We start from the raw sequence: 19,416 nt of genomic DNA, 5'->3' as shown, positions 1-19,416 counted from the left end.
TTCCGACTATGACTTACTTCTCTAGAATGTTAGTGGTCCTGGATAGCTCTCGTGTTTAGGGACTAGGTAGGAGGGAGGTAGAACAAGTTTTTAGCCTAAGAACAACTCTCAATATTCAAACCTCAAGTCTGGCTTCTCGTGCTTTTCTTTCGTTCCAATCTTCTAAGTCAAGCTTGTTCAACCCGTAGCCCGCAGACCACGTGGATGGCTTTGAATGCAGCCCAACACAAATTCACACACTTTCTTAAAACACTAGGAGATTTTTTAGCGATTTTGGGTTTTTTGGCTCATTCGTTATCGTTAGTGGTTAGTGTATCTTATGTGTGGCCCAAGACAATTCTTCTTCTTCCAATGTGGCCCAGGGAAGCCAAAAGACTGGACATCCCTGCTCTGAGTTCTGGCTTCCTTAGCCTGCCTCGGGGCCTGTGCCTGTCCCTCTGCCTAGAACGCTCCGCCTTTCCGCCTACTCCACCAAGTTCCTTCAGACCTTCAATCAAATGTCCCCTTGTCAAGGAGGCCTTTCCTGACCCCTCCATCTAAAATGACACCCAGTGCTGCAGAACTCAACATTTCTTACCCCTCATCTTTCGCTTTTCGCCTTCACATTGATCATAATTGTAACCAACAATATATATTTCACTTACTGATCTTTCCTATTCTCTACTGGTGTCTCTTATTCTCTCTTCCCACTAGAGCCTAAGCTTCAGGAGGGCTAGAAGTGTCTTGTTTCCTGCTGTATCCTCATTGCCTAGAACCCAGTCTGAAAGGTTGTAGGTGGTCCATTAAAAAAACACTAAAAACTCAAGAGAAAAAAAAATCCTGGAATGAATGAATGACAAAGACACTTTAATGTAAGATGTGAAAACTCATACAACTACAATGCAACACAGGTGAGAACATGACCACAATGCGAATGAGACACAGCACACATCAGTCTTAAATACACTAGCCTCTTCTCTCAGGATGCCTGGAAGATACTTCCCAATCAGCTCGCTGCTCCCTGGGCCCTTTCCACCTGCAGGTCTGTGTCCGTCCCTTACTCTGGACCACTGGGTTGAAGGTCACCCTGATCCACGAACTTAGGGGTGAGGGTGTTCAGCTTGTGCTCCAGTGTGTTCCCCTCCCCACCCCCAGTGCTTCCTGGGGAAAGAATTAAGGGCTTGCACCTGTTTCATTCCACTGAGTTCTTGCCTTCAGTTCCTATCTTCCTCTTCCTTTTGGAGCTACAGTGCAGAGGTTCAGGAATGAGGTTAAGAATTGAGAGAGCAGCTCTCCCCATAGTCAGGGCAATAAGTGCAGAACTGCTCAGGCCTAGGAGGATCCAGAGAAAGTGGGGGCAAAGGAGACTAAGTGGCATGATGGGCAAGAGTGTCATCTGAAAGTGGTATGGGGTCAAAGCATCAGGAGTTCCCAGGGGAGTGCTTAGGGCCAGGGATCAAAGACAAAAGGACGAGTGTGATTCTTCTATTCTTACCAACACCACGATCCTCTCTTAAAGTGATGAGTTAAACTTTTCAGCAAGTAATCACCTGAAAGGCCTTTAAATCCCATCAAATTAAATGCAGATGCTCCTCCATTTATTATGGGGTCATATCATCATAAACCCACTGTAAGGTGAAGATATCCTAAGTCAAAAATACATTTAATACACCTAACCTACCAAACATCATAGCTGAGCCTAGCTTACCCTAAATGTGCTCAGAACACTTACATTAGCCTATAGTTGAGCAAAATCATCTGACACAAAGTCTATTTTAAGTATTGAATATTTGTTGAATATTTATTTACAATGTGTTGAATATTTCATATTCAACACATATTTCATGCAACTTATTGAATACTGTGCTGAAAGTGAAAAACAAAGGGATTGCATGTGTACCACCGTAAAGTTAAAAAAACACAAGTCAAACCACCCTAAGTTGGGGATTGTCTATACATAGTAAAGGAGTCAAAAGGTATTTTAAGAAACTTTAGCAATATGCATAAATACTTGTTAGGGTGGTTCATATATATCTGATAGGTGGTCATTTCTCAGGGACTGCTTTTATAGATTTATTAGGCTACTAAGCCTTTAAAAAAAAAAAGATATAGAACTACACATACATTGAAACAATGTCAAATTCCTGGCTTTGGTATTTTACTATAATTATGCAAGATGCAACCATTAGAAAAAACTGGGTGATGGTTACATTTCCTGCATACAATTTCCTGTGAATCATAATTATTTTGAAATAAAAAGTTAAACAAACAAAATGAGTCTTAATTAACTAACTGAAGAGTCTAATGAAACTGTAGTTTAAAGTGAGAGTTCTTCCAAAAAAAATGTAGTTGAATCCCCTTTTATTTTTAGCTGAAAAGCATCTAGAATATTCTAACATAATTTCAATGAATTAGGCAACAACAAAAAAAAACAAGCATTTATTGAGCATCATCTAGCAAAATGTGATCAGAAAGTACAAAGCACACACAGAACGGTGGTCCAAAATGAGGTTAAATAAAGAGGTGACATTGATTATCTGAGGATAAAGCTTCTGTCTTAACAAACTAGTGAAAAAAATAAGTTTTTAATATCTGGTGCCGGCAAGTTGGAGTAAACCAACTAAGGCCTATCTTAGCCCAGCTAATGACAACTAAAAACTCTGGACCAACAAGTAAACAAAAGCAAGAAAAAAAAAAGATCAAAACCTGAGGATGCCACCCATTTAAGGGTGAGTTTCCTATTTTGTTTTTAATGTCCTAATTTCTCACCCAGTCTTATACCAAGGGTGAGTATAGCTCCAGTGAAGCTATGACACAGGCAACAAAAACTCTGGATCAGACCTTGTTGTTCTACCCAGAGGAATCAAGAATAGTCCCTGTAAGCCAGAGAGAGTGTGGAGATCTCAGAGAAAAGAGAACTGGAAAATAACATCCCATAATGATGCATATAAATCTGCACAAGTGCCAGGCTCACTCCTCAGATGCACATGCCTAGGACTGATTCAAAGCAAGACAGCAAAAGCTTTGAGAACTGAATCAAGACATAAACCACAGCCCAACCCTCAGACTAACACCTGAGTGGTGCACAAACAGGACAAACTCAAAGTAGTATACCAAAGGCTTTGAAAACTGAACTGACATTAGAGCCTCAACCCACGGAGGTGAGACAGCACTTACAATCTGAACCCAGTCAGGTTGACTGCCTGCAAAATAACAACAAGGAAAAATCAATATTCTCCAGATTATGTACCAAGACCTGGAGTATCATGACATAATATTCGAAATGCCCACAATGCATTTCAAAGAACCAGGAAAATGTGATTAGCTCTCAGGGGTAAGGACAATCAATAGATGCCAATCCCAAGATGGCCCAGATGTTGGAATTATCAGACTTTTAAAGCAACTATTACAAGTGTGCTTCCTGAGTAAAAGTAAACACCCTTGAAATTAATGAGAAACTTAACTGCTTGCAATGCCTGTGTAAGATCATTATGAACATCAACGATGATATTAATACATGAGTAAAGGCTGGGCACGGTGGCTCATGCCTGCACTTTGGGAGGCCAAGGAGGGTGGATCACCTGAGGTCAGGAGTTGGAGACCAGCTGGCCAACATGGCAAAACCCCATCTCTACAAAAATACAAAAATTAGCCAGGCATGATACACGCCTGTAATCCCGACCCTACTTGGGAGGCTGAGGCAGGAGAATCACTTGAACCCAGAAGGCAGAGGCTGCAGTGAGACAAGATTTTGCCACTGCACTCCAGCCTGGGAAACAGAGCGAGACTCCTTCTCAAAAAAAAAAAAAAAAAAAAATACATGAGTAAACAAATAGAACACACATAAAAAAGAAAGGTCAACCCTATATGACCCAAGATACAGCACGTACCTTGCATTTTTAAACCACCTGTACTGCGTAAGGAAATATTCCAGTGAATAGAAAGCCACCCTGTGGTCAAAGTCCTGGGTATAAAGAACATAGAAAAACACTTCCACAACCACAGATTGTTGAGAGGGAAAACAGGGAAGGAAAGAAAAAGACACAAGGGAATCTGGAAACAACTTCATCACCTTGAGGACTAAGGAGGTTGTAATAATATTTTTATGGTTTAGGATGTCTAATGCCCTCAATTATCCCAGAGGTTCCAGTGGTGCTCCTGGCAGACAGTAGGATGCCCCACCCTCTAGCGGAAGAACAGGAAAGTTCCACATGAACAATGCCTAGCCCTGTGGGTCAGCTGGCCAGGGCTTTTCCTGTGTGGGAGTAAATAATCCAAAAGGTGATTCCACCACTGGGATCAAACATCTCTAGTGCAAATTCTTCTCATCCTCCAGAATTAAAATCTTAGATGTGAGATGCACATTCAAGATACGGACTTTGAGAGAGTTAAAAATTCTCTCCAAGAGTATTAAGATGTGGCCGGGCACAGTGGCTCACACCTGTAATCCCAGCACTTCGGGAGGCTGAGGCAGGTGGATCACTTGAGGTCAGGAGTTTGAGACTAGTCTGGCCAACATGGTGAAACCTCATCTCTACTAAAACTACAAAAATTAGCTGGGCGTGGTGGGGGGGATGTCTGTAATCCCAGCTACTCTGGAGGCTGAGGCACAAGAATCGCTTGAACCTGGGAGGCGGAGGTTGTAGTGAGCCAAGATTACACCACTGCACTCTAGCCTAGGTGACAGCAAAACGCTGTCTCAGAAGGAAAAAAAAAAAAAAGAATATTAATATGTAAATATTTCACACGCCTATATACATGATAAATCTGTATAAGAATTTTAAAAAGCAATTATTCCAGATGGATTGCTTGTAGGGCAATTTTCACAATTATACCTTTTTTTGGTATTTTCTAATGTTTTTATACTAAATATGTAATTCATTTTAAGGGAAGTAAAATAAATAGAACATGCCAACAGGTTTTTAAGTCACTGAATTTTTTTTTACAGTTGAAGAGAGTGAGGATGTGGGCACTATGCTGACAGCTACAACAAAACGGCATCAAACCCAAACTCTAAAACAGATGGCCTGGGAAAATTACCTACGATGAAGAAAATACTACCTAGCTTGGACTTACTCCACTTTTTCACCATGTTTCAATGGCACACTGACCTCCTCTCATTGTATCTCTGGCAGGGTTATTTGTACACTGGCACATCTGTCTTGTTTTTAACTACCCTCTTCTCATTTTATTAGAAAAATCTCAATGGCAGAAACCATATCTTACTTGTGATTGTAAACTAAATATACAGAAGTTTTAGTCTAGCTCGTCTGAGTGGGAATGTTCAACACCGACACTGCCTTATTACAAGGGTACTGCAAATACATAAAACCTTAGATCTCACTGGTGGGCCCATGATAATCCAATTTATATCATATTCAAGTCAACAGTTAACTGTGAAGGCAAGGTTTCTCTGTTGTTGGGAAGGACGTTGTGAAATCTGACCAGAAGGCATTTAATGATGTAAGTTATAATGATTAATAATATAAAATCTCACTCCCCTGAGGTATTTAGAAACTTATTAAAATAAACGTAATCATTACCCTTCTATGACTTGAAAACAGGCCTCCAAAACTGCAGGAGAAAGGATGAAATGTATTTATTTCTAAGTTAAATTTGAAGCGAAATCACAAGACAACAGATTGCAAATTTAAAATTAGATTCTAGTGGGAGGTCTTGGTTTCAAGCCTGTTTTTTCCCTACTGGAGGCTGAGCTTGAAGACGGTGTTGGGGGGTGGGGGTGAGGGAGAGAGCTAAGATTAAACTGAGACAAAGTTCTGAAAGTTTTCGCTAAATCGTTACAACCCATGAAAAGAGTTTTGCCAAGTCACACACAAATACCCTGAACACCAGAGACTAAGCAGGAAAGTTTTGCAACAAATATAAGATGATCTTCGATTTCGAAAAGATTATTATTTTGACGGTGTTTATTTTTACTTTTTAAAGATTATCCAAAGCAGAAACAAAACATATCATTGTTTTCAAGTCAGATTTTGAAGCTCGGGTTTGCCTTTTTCAAACATAATCCGATATAAAGATAGTGAAGCCCAGGGATAAATGTACGAGATCCTGAGGGCAATTCACAGGGGAGAAAAGGATTTCATAGGCACCTACTTTGTTTTCTCTGTTTTGTTTTAATGCTAATGCTTTTGAATTGTCAGATAGGTGTAACCCTAATTCAAGGAAGTGATTCCAAATTCTTTTTCCCACGAGCTACACACAACAATGATAGTAAAATGCATCTGTCCCAGCACCTTTGAAGCATTTCCATTAATTCATACAAACATAATAGGCTCAAATATACATATGCAAACCTACCTTAAAAGGCAACCGTGGTCCCCAGCCCAACTTGCTCCAAGAGCACTGTGGCATTTAGATATTGAGGTTGGAAATGATGTCTGGATGAACAGCCACTGGGCTGGGGACGATGTCAGCACCTGCGCCCTGGGGTGGCCATCACAGTTTCATCTAAGTCTGTGAGAATGCGCCAAAAACCTGGAGAGGAGCGGGTCAGAGGAGACAGAAAAACAGAAAGGAAATGATGAGGCAGAAGGAAGGAAATGGGCATTTTCTGTCAAACCCATTTCATCAATTCTATGACATCAACTTTTTGTGAAATACTGTCAGAGGCATTTGAACCACAGCAACTCCATCTTAAATAGGAGCTGGGTAAAATGAGGCTGAAACCTACTGGTCTGGGTTCCCAGGCAGTTAAGGCATTCTAAGTCACGGGATGAGGCAGGAGGTCAGCACAAGATACAGGTCACAAAGAACTTCCTGATAAAACAGACTGCAGTAAAGAAGTCTGCTAAACCCCACCAAAACCAAGATGGTGACGAGACTGACCTCTGGTCATCCTCACTGCTACACTCCCACCAGCGCCATGATAGTTTACAATGCCACAGCAATGTCAGGAAATTACCTTATATGGTCTAGAAAGGGGAGGCATGGGCTGGGCGCGGTGAGTCATGCCTGTAATCCCAGCACATTGGAAGGCCGAGGCAGGCGGATCACCTGAGGTCAGGAGTTCAAGACCAGCCTGGCCAATATGGTGAAACTCCATCTTTACTAAAATACAAAAATTAGCTGGGCATGATGGTGGGTGCCTGTAATCCCAGATACTCAGGAGGCTATGGTGGGAGAATCGCTGGAACCTGGGAGGTGGAGGTTGCAGTGAGCCAAGATCACACCTTTGCACTCCAGCCTGGGAGGCATGAATAATCCACTCCGTTTAGCATATAATCAAGAAATAACTATAAAAATGGGCAACCAGCAACCCTTGGGGCTGCTCTGTCTATGGAGTAGCCATTCTTTTATTCCTTCACTTTCTTAATAAACTTGCTTTGACTTTATAAACTCTCCCTGAATTCTTTCTTGCGCGAGATCCAAGAATGCTCTCTTGGGGTGGGTCTGGGTCGGGACCGCTTTCGTATAACATTATGACATCCCAAATCAAATGATGTAACATTTGGATACAGGCATAAAATGACAGGCTTAAATCAGATAAATAGAGAAATAAATAAATAAATACCAGCCTATTCACATTCAGGGTAATCCATAGCCCTACAGACTAAGTAATCTTATTATTTTAATCTATCTGTTTATATTAAGGTGTTGGAGAACAGAAACAGGTTATTACGGAATGGTTCCCATGTCCCACTCAATCTTCAGAGTCTCAAGAAACAGAAATGAAAGGAAACCAGCAACCCTCAGTTATTCTCAGAGTAGTGCTGTATTTATAACAGATATTGAAGAAAATGTGGAAAAAGATTAAAACAGAAGCCCAAATCCATTACATAGAACTTTCCACTGTATACACGTTTTCTTGCGAAGGCAAACATCAAATTCAGAGAAAACACATGAAGAATACGCATGGGAAAGAATTTAGGTAAAAGATCCAAACTGTAATTTGACATGGCAAATCAATGAACAAGGCAAGGGCTCCAGGAACACATGGGTTAATGGGGTTGTTTTATTTCCTTCATCTTTTTAAAGCCTGCTGGTAGAGGTGAAATGACAAATACTAAGGCAAGCAAAACAAAGGCCTGAAGGGCCTCTTTGGGTGGCTTCATTTTGGTACTTTCTTCCCAGACATTTCCCTGGGGCTGCCCACTGCTGGTCGTTGCAGCAGGTGGGAACCTGAGATGGCAAATACTTTGAGCAGGAACATGAAGAAAACTGCCTGTTTTGTGGAAAGGAGCCACATACAGGAAGTAAGTAAATAAATATATATGTCTATCCAGAATGGAACAGTAAGCAAATACAGTTCTTCCTTATCTTGGAAAATATGCTATTTAACCATGAAGTTAGTGACTCATGCTTGCAGGGAAAGGAGCACAAGTTCTCAGCAACACCCCATTATTACCCCACAATACGTTCCCTTTCCACAATGCCCCCATTGCTACCCGGTTCACTCCCTTTCCCTGGGCATCCTCCTTAAAATGCTCTCTGCAAATTTCCACATTTCCAAAGCAGTTCCTGAATTGCTTAGGAACTGGCAGAAATTAATAAGCAATAGCCCATTTATGCTGAAATGGACTCATTACAGTGCCAGCTGCCAATAATTTGCAAGGCTGGATTCTTGCTGGCAAAGGAGGCCGGCAGGCGGCTGTCCTTCCACCTGCACAACGGAGGCTGATAATGCATTTTCTATACTTTAAAAAACATTACGTATTCAGATAGAGTACATTTTTTTCTCTATATTCTTCTAGTCCCTGAGCAAATAAATAAATAAATAAATAAATAAATAAATAAATAAATAATACAGGGAGAAAGGGCATTATTTGAAAAACACAAGAGCAAAACAGAGTTGATTTGGTATAACTTCTTTCTGATTTTGGTGGGGAAAAGAATTTGCCTATGACCCTGCTTGTGGAACTGATCCACGACGCGGCCTAATGAAGAGCTCCACAATCAGCAGATATGCTAAGGTCAAAACGTGCCAACAAGTACGTATCCATTTCCCTTACAGCAAGTTAATTGCTTCATGGCCTTGTGAATGGATGCCACCACGGCAATTTGGGAACTGTTAGTACTCTGGGTTTTCTCCAAGAGCTGCAAAGAACTCAGTTTCACTGGGAGACAGCTACGCACCAAGCTCAGTGTTGGCAGTCCAAGCTGGGAGTCGGGCTGCACGCATCCGGTCATATCTTGGCTTTGCAGGTCAAATCTTTACTTTCAGCGTGACCTGGGGCAAACTCTAAATGTCCTATCCCTCTAACAAGTGAGGACGATAAGATTCCTAAATCATTGGGCTGTCATGAGCTTTAAATGAGATAATCTATGTTACAGAATTATCCCATTATCAGTTCTCAATAACCATATCCCATGATCGGTTCTCGATAAACATTAGCTATTACTTCCACTACTATTTAAAATGTTGAAACCGTAAGGAATGTGCTACAGAATGGGCCAGTATTATGCAGGCCTCCTTAGCAAAATGATACCCACTTCACTGAAACTGAATCATATGTTATAAATGGAATGACATCAGTCACCTTAAATTTGCTGTGGAACAAATTGGAGAATTAACTAATCCAGCTATCAGATGCATGCGGTCTACTCAATTGGCTACCACACACACACACACACACACACACACACACACAGCCATACTGATGAAATCCAGCAGTACCAGTAGGCCTGCTTACATTACATTAAGATGACTCTTAGGGAACCAAATGCTGAGATTACCAAGTTTTTCAGTCTCACTCCGAGACATCCTTGATATGGTTTGGGAGTGTCCCCACCCAAATCTCATCTTGAATTCTAACTCCCACAATTCCCATATGTCATGGGAGGGACCCAATGAAAGGTAGTTGAATCATCGCGGCAGGTCTTTCCTGTGCTGTTCTCGCAGTTGGTGAGTGGGTCTCGAGAGATCTGATGGTTTTACAAAGAGGAGTTCCCCTGCACAAGCTCTCTCTTTGCCTGCAGCCAAATAAGATGGGACTTTCTCCTCCTTGCCTTCCGCCTTGATTGTGAGGTATCCCCAGCCACGTGGAACTGTGAGTCCAGCTAAACCTCTTTCTTTTGTAAATTGCCCAGCTTGGGGTATGTGTTCATCAGCAGCTTGAAAATGGACTAATACAATCCTCAATTCATATGGCCAATTTCTGTGTCATATGTCAAATGACCAGTTTTCACAGGAATATGCGTGTACTGGAAGTGAGGAAGGTATTACCAAAACTAATCTCAGGCTTCAAATACCTGCAAAAATTGATAGGGCTGAGAAGTCCTACTGCTCCACTCCTGTAATATTATTTAAGATGAAAATACGGTAAGTGTCAGAAATAGTGTGTCCACAGCATTTAATCCTTGGCTTTTCCAAAAATGTCTGCCAAACCAGAACTTTCTTTTTCACCTTCAAAGTGTCAAAGACACTTGGGGGTGGGGGATGGGGGGCAGGGGACAGACACAGTGGCTTGTGCCTGTAATCACAGGGCTTTGGGAGGTTGAGGTGGGAGGATGGCTTGAGGACAGGAGTTCAAGACTAGCCTGAGCAAAACCGTGAGACACCCACCTCTACAAAAAAATTTACAAAATTAGCTGGGCATGGTGGCGTATGTGTATTCCCGGCTACTTGGGAGGCTGAGGTCAGAGGAACCCTTGAGCCCAGGAGTTTGAGGTTATAGCCTGGGCAACAGAGTGAGACCCTAACTCAAAAAACAAACAACAAACAACAACAAAAACACACTCATAAGGGGCATTCTGTCATTTTTAAGTCCTTGCAAGTTCCAGGGATCAGTGTATAGAGAAAAAGACACTGTATTGTATTTGCCCTGGAGATACCCAAGTTCAGTTACCAGGTGCTATTACTTCATAAATTATGTGACTTTTGGACAGTAAATACCCATTCTGAAAACCATTAGAAAAAATGAGGACGTAATATGTTTGCCTTACCAATACTTAACTCTAATATCTTTTCTTATAGGAAACTGTAAGATTCCTATAAGCTGTATAACTGTACAGCTAACAGCTGTATACAGCTGTATAGCTATATAACTGTAAGATTCCTATGATTCCTATAAGTTTATAACACTATAAACCGTAAAATTTATATAAGTATGTAAATTCTTACTGTGTTTACTATGATTTAGTGTCCCCAAATTTTCCATAACCAGTAGGTTAATGACAATCAGGAAGTTTTCCTTTATACGGAGCTTAAACAGTGCAGGCAGAGGTCTTGGATCAAATTCCTAAACATTTATTTCATATACAATAAGCACCAACAACCTTAGTTTTTAACAGTCATACTTAGACCCCAAATCAGTACTGACAGATAAATAGGTGGATGGTAGATGGGTAGATGGATGGACGGATAAGTAGATGGATGGAGGGATGGATGGAGGGAGGGATGGATGCATGGATGGATGGATGGATGGATGGATGGATGGATGGATAGATGGATGGTGGATGGTGGATGGATGGATGGATGGACAGATGGTGATGGATAATAGATATATGGATGAATGGTAGATGGATGGATGGGTGGTGGATGGAGACAGAGACACGGATGAATGGTAGATGGGTGGATGGATGGATAGAGGGATAGTGGATGGTGAATGGATCATTGATGGATGGTAGATAGATAGATGTAGATGGATGGAGCTAGCGCATTAGAAAATTTTAAATGGCTCAGAAATTAAATTAAAGTTAAAGAAGTCTCATCACTTTTTAAACTGTTACTTAAGAAAAAACTTGGGAATGACTTCCAAGGATACAGAATTTAAAAAGTAATAGGAGGAAAGAGGGTAACCATGCATATCCTATTGAGCTGCATACCTAGCTCCATTTAACAGTAAGCTTTATAACAGCCAAGTCAAATAGGAAAAACATGGCAGTTGTAAAATTCACAATGTCCAAATGGATGGCTCAAAGGAAGCACAAAAGTTCTTGGTTCTTGGTACTTGGATCAGGCAGGAGTCTCCACTGGTGGTCCTCTGAGGCCACTGTGATGTGATGAGCAATGCTCTAGACCTCATCCTTCCACGAAGGCTCAGTGACAAATTTCATAGAAATGTTTCTTGTCTTGACAATTATTTTTTTAAAAATCACAATTCAGCAGCAAACAGCCGTCTTGAAGACACAGGATACTGCTGCAGAAGAGACAGACGGTGTTCCTTCCAGGAAATTCTTCTTGAGCACTGTCTGCCCTCCACGGAGTGCAGAAGCATGACTGAGGGGGGTGACCTTGAGATGGACTCTCTGGCTCACAGCTGATTGTAGCTAGGACATGCTGACAGATGACCACACCCCATCTGGTGTAAAGCCACTGTTTCACCAAGGGTGTGCTTGTCTGGCTTCTGTGAAAGCTGAGATGGCAATAAGGATTCATGCACAAAGCAGAGCTGCTCCACCTTCCCACTGATGGCCCTGGGGCAGGGCCAGGACTCCCAGTGAAAGACCAATCCCTCTAAACAGATGAATGAGCCATGATAAGGGCCCCAGGTTCCTACTCCATAAAGCATGATGAAATAGTTTTAGCTCTACCATTGTTTTAAGGCAGGTATAAAAAGACATCGAAATCAGAAAATCATTAAAAAGACCCCAGAAGTTTCCATATCCATAGACTGCCCTAGTTTTGGGCAATGTGACTTCCTAATGTATCCAAATATATCCTAAATAAACTACGCAAGAAAACATATTCACACAATCAATATGTTTAAATCAATCACAAGTCGGGAACTATCTAAAATCATAACTTTAATTTTAGAGCAGTAAATCTTTGGCAATACTTAACCAACAGGTTCAGCCAGGATAGACATCACCATATTTCTTAGGAGTAAAGTCGGTACATTTCAAAGTGAAGTTAATATGTACCTCAACTTAGGGCGAGCTACCATTTATGGAAAGCTTACTATCTGGCTGGCACTGTGTTCATGGCATCAGGCCAAAATACTCTTTAGACTTCTCCTAAGTTCTTGGTGTTTATCACCTTGGAACTACACCTCTGACTGACAGCTGCCAACGTACTGCAACACTGACAGCACGTCACTTCCTGCAAAGCTTGCTCCCAACAGGGTTTGGAAGCCACTCAACCCCCAAGGGCTGTGTCACACAGCCAGTGTCCAAATCTCCCAAATACTCATACAGCCTGACTCTAGGAATGGTTCAGATGAGGCCCCAGCTTGCTGAAATGGATGTAATAACTTTTTCAGGACACACCATGAGAATCATGTGCCTTCTCCAAAATCCAAGCAGCATCTCTTTTCCCATTTCTTTCTTTCTTTCTTTTAAGATGGTGTTGCTCTGTCGCCCAGGCAGGAGTGCACTGGCATGATCTCTGCTCACTGCAACCTCCGCCTCCAGGATTCAAGCAATTCTCCTGCCCCAGCCTCCTAAGTAGCTGGGATTACAAGCGCACATCACCACGCCCAGTTAATTTTTGAATTTTTAGTAGAAACGGAGTTTCACCATATTGGTCAGGCTGGTCTCAAACTCCCAAGTTCAGGTGATCCACCTGCCTCGGCTTCCCAAAGGGCTGGGATTACAGGCATGAGCCACCGCGCCCATCCCCCTTTTCCCATTTCTTAAAGCCGCAAAGCTACTGAACTCTTGGGAATTCCATCCCGCACTCCAAGAGTAGTGACCATGGAATGCTAGAACACAGCTTTGGGCTTCCTCCTGGCTCCTAAATTCCAAGTTGCAGTCACATCAAAAAAGCACGCTTACATCGTAAGGCAGGGTAGAACATTTGATCCCCAAAGAAAACAGAAACGGAACTGAACGTCATTAACTTCTAACGCTGAGATCCATCCTTTGCTATTTCACCACACTGTGGCTTAACGTACAGGGTGTTCCCAGTGAGAGAACTAGCTAATCGTGCAAGAAGACTGTGGGAGAGGACGGTATTCATTCTCAGTGTTTTCATACCTCCTGTGAAACACAGGAGAGTAATAATCCTTCAACCGCACACCAAAATAATCGCCTCAAGAACGTATCAACACCTTGGTTTAGAAGAGATGTCAAAATCAAATCACTTTACTCAACAATTCATTTTCCAAAATTGAGCCACCCTTAGGTGTCTTCCCTTGGACAGAGCTGCCTCCCACTCCCATGTAAGTTGTAGAAGCTGCACCAGACGCAGGAGGAAGTCACGCTTCCTGGGACACACAGCAGGGTGGATGGAGGGTAAAGAGAGCTCCTCTTTCACTGTCAAAGACTGAAGTTCCAGGAAAGCAATTTATTTTTTATTTTTCTTAGATGGAGTCTTACTCTGTCCCCAGGCTGGAGTGCAGTGGTGCTATCTTGGCTCACTACAACCTCCACCTCTCAAGTTCAAGCGATTCTCTTGCCTCAACCTCCCGAGTAGCTGGGACTACAGGCATGTGCCACCATACCCAGCTAATATTTATTTTATTTTATTTTTTTAGTAGAGATGGGGTTTCACCAAGTTAGCCAGGCTAGTCTTGAACTCCTGACCTCAAGTGATCTGCCCACCTTGGCCTCCCAAAGTGAGAAATTTGGTTCTAATTCTCTGTTTTCCAAGTCTGAGGTTCAGCCTTGAGCCTGCCTGGAGACAAGGGAATCTCCATTCTAAGAGACATGGCCCAACATGGGAAGTCAGGGAAAAAGGCACCGCAAGGAACTCTCAGACTCAGCAGCTTCTGTCTACCTCCAAGACATTCTCCAGGCCAGCCCCAGTGACCCAAAAGCATGAAAGTGCAACCTGCAACTTCCCTGATAGCCTCTGACCCCTGCAGCCTGGCTTCCCCCACCTGTTCCCTTCCCGCGCAGCCAAGAGGAAAGTCTTTCAGCCAAAAATACAGTCAGGATATCAAGGGGTCCCCTTCCTTCATTAGGAAGCAGAACAGGATGTGGTCATCAAACATTTCATTCCCCAAGCCACCCCCCAAGCCAAATCCCGACCCAGAGCTGCCTTCGCACACAGAGGGGTGCAGCCACTCTGGAATCAGGGAAGAGCTTGTGGCGGGGTGGTGAGGCCATGCACTCGAGAGGCCAGTGTGGCAACTAAGCCTGTTGGCAACAAGGGCTGGAACTGCCTGCACCCAGACAACAGAGAAGATAACCCCAAGCCCCGCTGGAAAGGTCACAGGGATGGGGTGTGAAAATCTGCCTGGTTGTCCCTGGATGCTTTGAGTCTAAAGGGCCCATCCAAAAAGAATCACTCCCCCCACGGACTTGCTGCTTCCACCTTGGGGCTGTCTCTGCTGCTGTTGCGCTTGTGTTGACGGCATGAAATTCTTTTAACAGAACATGGTTAAAGAGAGATTTCCGGCCAGGCGCGGTGGCTCACACCTATAATCCCAGCACTTTGGGAGGCCAGGGTGGGTGGAAAACTTGAGGTCAGGAGTTAAAGAGTCCAGCCTGTCCAACATGGTGAAACCCTGTATCTACTAAAAATACAAAAATTAGCTGAGTGCAGTGGCACACACCTGTAATCTCAGCTACTTGGGAGGCTGAGGCAGGAGAATCGCTTGAACCCCGGAGGTGGAGGCTGCAGTGAGCCAAGATCATGCCACTGCACTCCAGCCCGGGCACAGAGTGAGACTCCAGCTCAATAAATAAATTAATTAATTAATGAATTAATTAATTAATTAAAATAAAAGAGAGATTTCAATCCTCCAGACAATGAGAAAGCTTTTAAGGCTATGACACTGTAAGTGGAGAGGAAGCAAGAGAATCTAGAAATATTAAGTATGTAAGTGTGTGTATATAATTGATTGGCAACTTAATTTAATAACTAAAAGGCATTGGGCAAGCACGATAGTTGGGAAATAAGAGCTGCCATATGTAAAAAGTGAAATTGTGATAGGATCCTGTGTTGCACCATTGCTAGAGGGATATTACGAACATCAACTTGATATGTGTTTAGGTGGCATAACCTAACAGAAGGATTTTAATCAAAGACTAAAGAAACATCACAGTGCAGCAAAGAATATTGCACTTTAAAGTTAATGATTTTAAAAATACATTTAAAGGGTCCAGGCACAGTGAGTGGCTCATGCCTGTAATCCTAGCATGTTGGGAGGCTGAGGCAGGAGGACAACTTGGGCCCAGGAGTTCGAGACCAGTACGGGCAACGTGGTAGACCTCATCTCTATTTCTTTAAAATAATAACATTTACAGGACTGGGCTCATGCCTGTGATCTGAGCATTTTGGGAGGCCAAAATAGGAAGATCACTTGAGCTCAGAAGTTCAAGACCAACCTGGGTAACACAATAGGACATCATCTCTACAAGAAATTAAAAAAAAAAAAAATTAGCCAGGTGTGGTGGCATGCACTGGTAGTCCCAGCTGCTGGGGTGGCCGGTCCGGGAGGATCACTGAAGCCCAGGAGATCAAGCCTGCAATGAGCTGTGGCTGTGCCATGGTACTCCACCCTAGGCAACAGAGAGAGATTCTGTCTCAACAAATGTGTGTGCGTGCGCATTTATTTATTTAAAGAAATTCTTCCCACAGATTTTCAAAATACATGTGATTCTTCACCCAAAAATACTCATCTTTTGAAAGAGAAGAACTGAGGTTGAAACTTGAGGACTTTGTCAGAGGTACCACAAGATAGAGTGACGTAACCATGGTCAAAAGGCCTTAAGTCCCAAGTCACTCCCTGGGCACTTGGTCCCAAATTCTCCTTTAGTCACTCATTTTAAAATAGAAAAAAAAAAAAAGTCCTTAAGTTTTTATTTGCAAATCATTTCAAGTTGTGTCACAGTTATACAATTAAGACTACAAGCTCTAACATGTAAAAACATAATTATTTATTTCATTGATTTTAAGAAACATCATTTTTCACTCTTAACATCTCTGAAATTGAATATATCTTACAATCACAATGGTGTATTGGGATTTAGTTGGTGCCATTTTCTTTGCTTCTTAGTGGTATGCAAAACAGTGGTGCATTTTACAAATGACAGCATCTTATGAAATAGAGTATATAAAAATAGGCTTCTAAATAGCTACACTTAGGACTATCTAAAAACTGCTTACGAATTGTTTGGGTAAGGCAGAGTATCTATGTAGAATTTTACTGATGATCACACATTCAGTTCAACTCAGCCAACATTTTACTGGGCACCTGTTATATGTTTGAAATGAGGAAATAGACCCTTTCTTTATGATGCCTATCATCTGGGAAGACAGTGGGCATTCACCCAGTCAGACAGGGCTGTTAACAGCTGGTCTGGCATTAATAATAGTGAAGGATGTGGAGAAATAGACTAATTCTGCTAGGAGAGGCTCTCAGTTGAACCTCGTCCTGACAGGTTAATAGGATTTGGCTTAGCTTAGGAGGATGGGAGGAAATGAACAGGGATAGGAGAGAGTTTACACAAAGAGAAGAACAGAAATTTCCAGTAAAAGAGAAGGGTATAAGCAAAGACTCTGAGGAATCGAAGTATCATTAGCCCAAAGTTGTAGGGAGGCGAGTGCATGGGAAAAAGCTGGAGATGATGAAGCTAAAAAGATGGGCTGGGGCTACAGATGCTACACAAAGGAACTGAACATGATTATATTTTATAGGATTACGTGATGATATTTTATTATGGTAGTTACATGATTAAACATAGTTTCCCCACCTGGGTAGCTCGGAAGAGAAGGGTAAGACTTATTGCAAGCAACTAATCACATGGGATGGCCCAACAGGGACAGTGAGTGCCTTGGAGTAGTGAGAATGACAGGTAGGATCACCAGGACTCAGTGGTCACATACACGCTTTGAGGAAAGAAGGAGGAAGAACGAGGAGGCACAGACTTCTCTCAAGTTCCTGGTTTGGTAACTGAAATGGAAGGCGACAATAACACCTTCCACTTTGAGGTATAATCAAGCACCAGATTAAAATGTTATCCCTGACAGGCCACAATTCACTTACAGTGATCTGACTGGAAATTTGGTGTCCATTCCACAAAGGACCTCAAAAACAAAGGACTGGAACCCATTAGAACAGCAATACAGTTAGAAAAAAAAACCCTCCTGACTTAGTGTGTTTGGGCTGCTATAACAAAATAACTTAGACTGAGTAATTTATAAACAACAGAAATTTCCTGCTCACAGTTCTAGGGGCTGGGAAGTCCAAGTTCAGGTTGCCAGCAGATTCAGCATCTGATGAGGGCCTGTTCCTCACAGACGGCACCTTCCTGCTACATCCTCTCCTGGTGAAAGGGGCAAACAGGCTCCCTCAAGTCTCTTTCATAAGGGCACGAATCCCATTTACGAGGGCTGAGCTCTGAAGACCTAATCATGTCCTAAAGACCCCACCACATGATACTATCACATCCAGGTATTAGGTTCCAACATATGAATTTACACCAACATTCAGAGCATAGCACCTCCCAAAAAACTTAGACCAAGAAGGATATTGGAATGGAGACACAAATAATGGCCAATTTCAATGCAGATTTATGGAACTTAAAACACACACAAAAACAAAAACCAAACCCTCTAATTATCCATGAGAGACCAGAAGTTTCGAACATTATCTCAATCACACTTTATATGGACTAAATCAATACCCACAATAATAAGTGGATTTAACAGCTTCAATAATTTAATGCAAAAATAAAAATAGGACATCTCGGCCTTGGCGTCATAAAGTTAAAAAGTAAATTAGATTTAGGTTCAGCCTCCAAAATACTCTCAGGCTGCAGGAAACCCACCATGCTCTTGACTCACACCTTGAACTCACTCTTATTATTTAAATAATATCACTGAATGCAAGAAGCGATCAAAGCTGTACAAATCACAGTGCGATATATCTGCAATGCATAAATAAGCATGCCCAAGTGCCACTTAAACACATGTAGCATTTAAGAACAATCATTTAACTTTTCTGTGAGTGTATAAAATAAGAAGTCAATAGCTTTCCAACACCAAGCAGACCTCAGGCAATGCCCTGGTTTATGTGAGTGACCAGACCAGCAAAGGATGAGAGTAGAGCACATGGTGATGGGCATAGAGGGATGGCAACAAAGACATGGGTTAACTATGGGTCACAAGTGACTCGGCCCAACTCTCCTGGGTATCCACTCTTTTTAAAGTTAGGAGGATGGTCTGGAAGTTTTTGTGTTCCCTACATCTGGAATGAAGTCCATGTTTCCTTAACTTGCTCAAGTCAAAACCCACAGGCATCACAATCATAACCACCATGAGATTTTTCTCTACAGGGTATTCTTTTTTCAGGATCTAAGTGATTCAATTAAGGCAAAAGTACCACTGAGCTGCACCCCAGAAAAGTGACCTAAGCTCATTTAAAAGCCGGTGCAGGATTTTTTGGCTGTACAACAATTAATGTTCATCCTAGCCAAATGACAAATTGGGAAAGAATAAAAAGCATATGAAGTCATTGCAAATCAGATTTGTTAAAGTAGAAGAAAACAAAAAATCAAACAGACCCCATATTCCCCTCCCTAAAAATCATAAGAGGATAATCAGCCTCTTTTAACATAAAGGCAGTTCCTGGGGAGTCATGGGAATGT

At 42.1% G+C, this 19,416-nt stretch overlaps 1 protein-coding gene across 25 annotated transcripts in view; it reads right to left on the bottom strand.

Annotated features, from left to right (window-relative positions):
- Positions 1 to 19,416, bottom strand: part of TIAM1 (TIAM Rac1 associated GEF 1) — a 441,123-nt gene that overhangs the window by 153,653 nt on the left and 268,054 nt on the right. For all 25 annotated transcript variants that reach the window (XM_045389226.2, XM_074034149.1, XM_065541421.1 and 22 more), the window contains one exon: positions 6,298 to 6,474. The gene's annotated coding sequence lies outside the window, so the exon portion shown is untranslated. The remainder of the gene's footprint in view (positions 1 to 6,297; positions 6,475 to 19,416) is intronic.

The sequence above is a fragment of the Macaca fascicularis genome, chromosome 3, assembly GCF_037993035.2.
Source record: "Macaca fascicularis isolate 582-1 chromosome 3, T2T-MFA8v1.1".
NCBI lineage: Eukaryota > Metazoa > Chordata > Mammalia > Primates > Cercopithecidae > Macaca > Macaca fascicularis.
The sequence above is the reverse complement of the archived record's forward strand: the minus strand, read 5'-3'. Positions and strand labels throughout refer to the sequence as shown.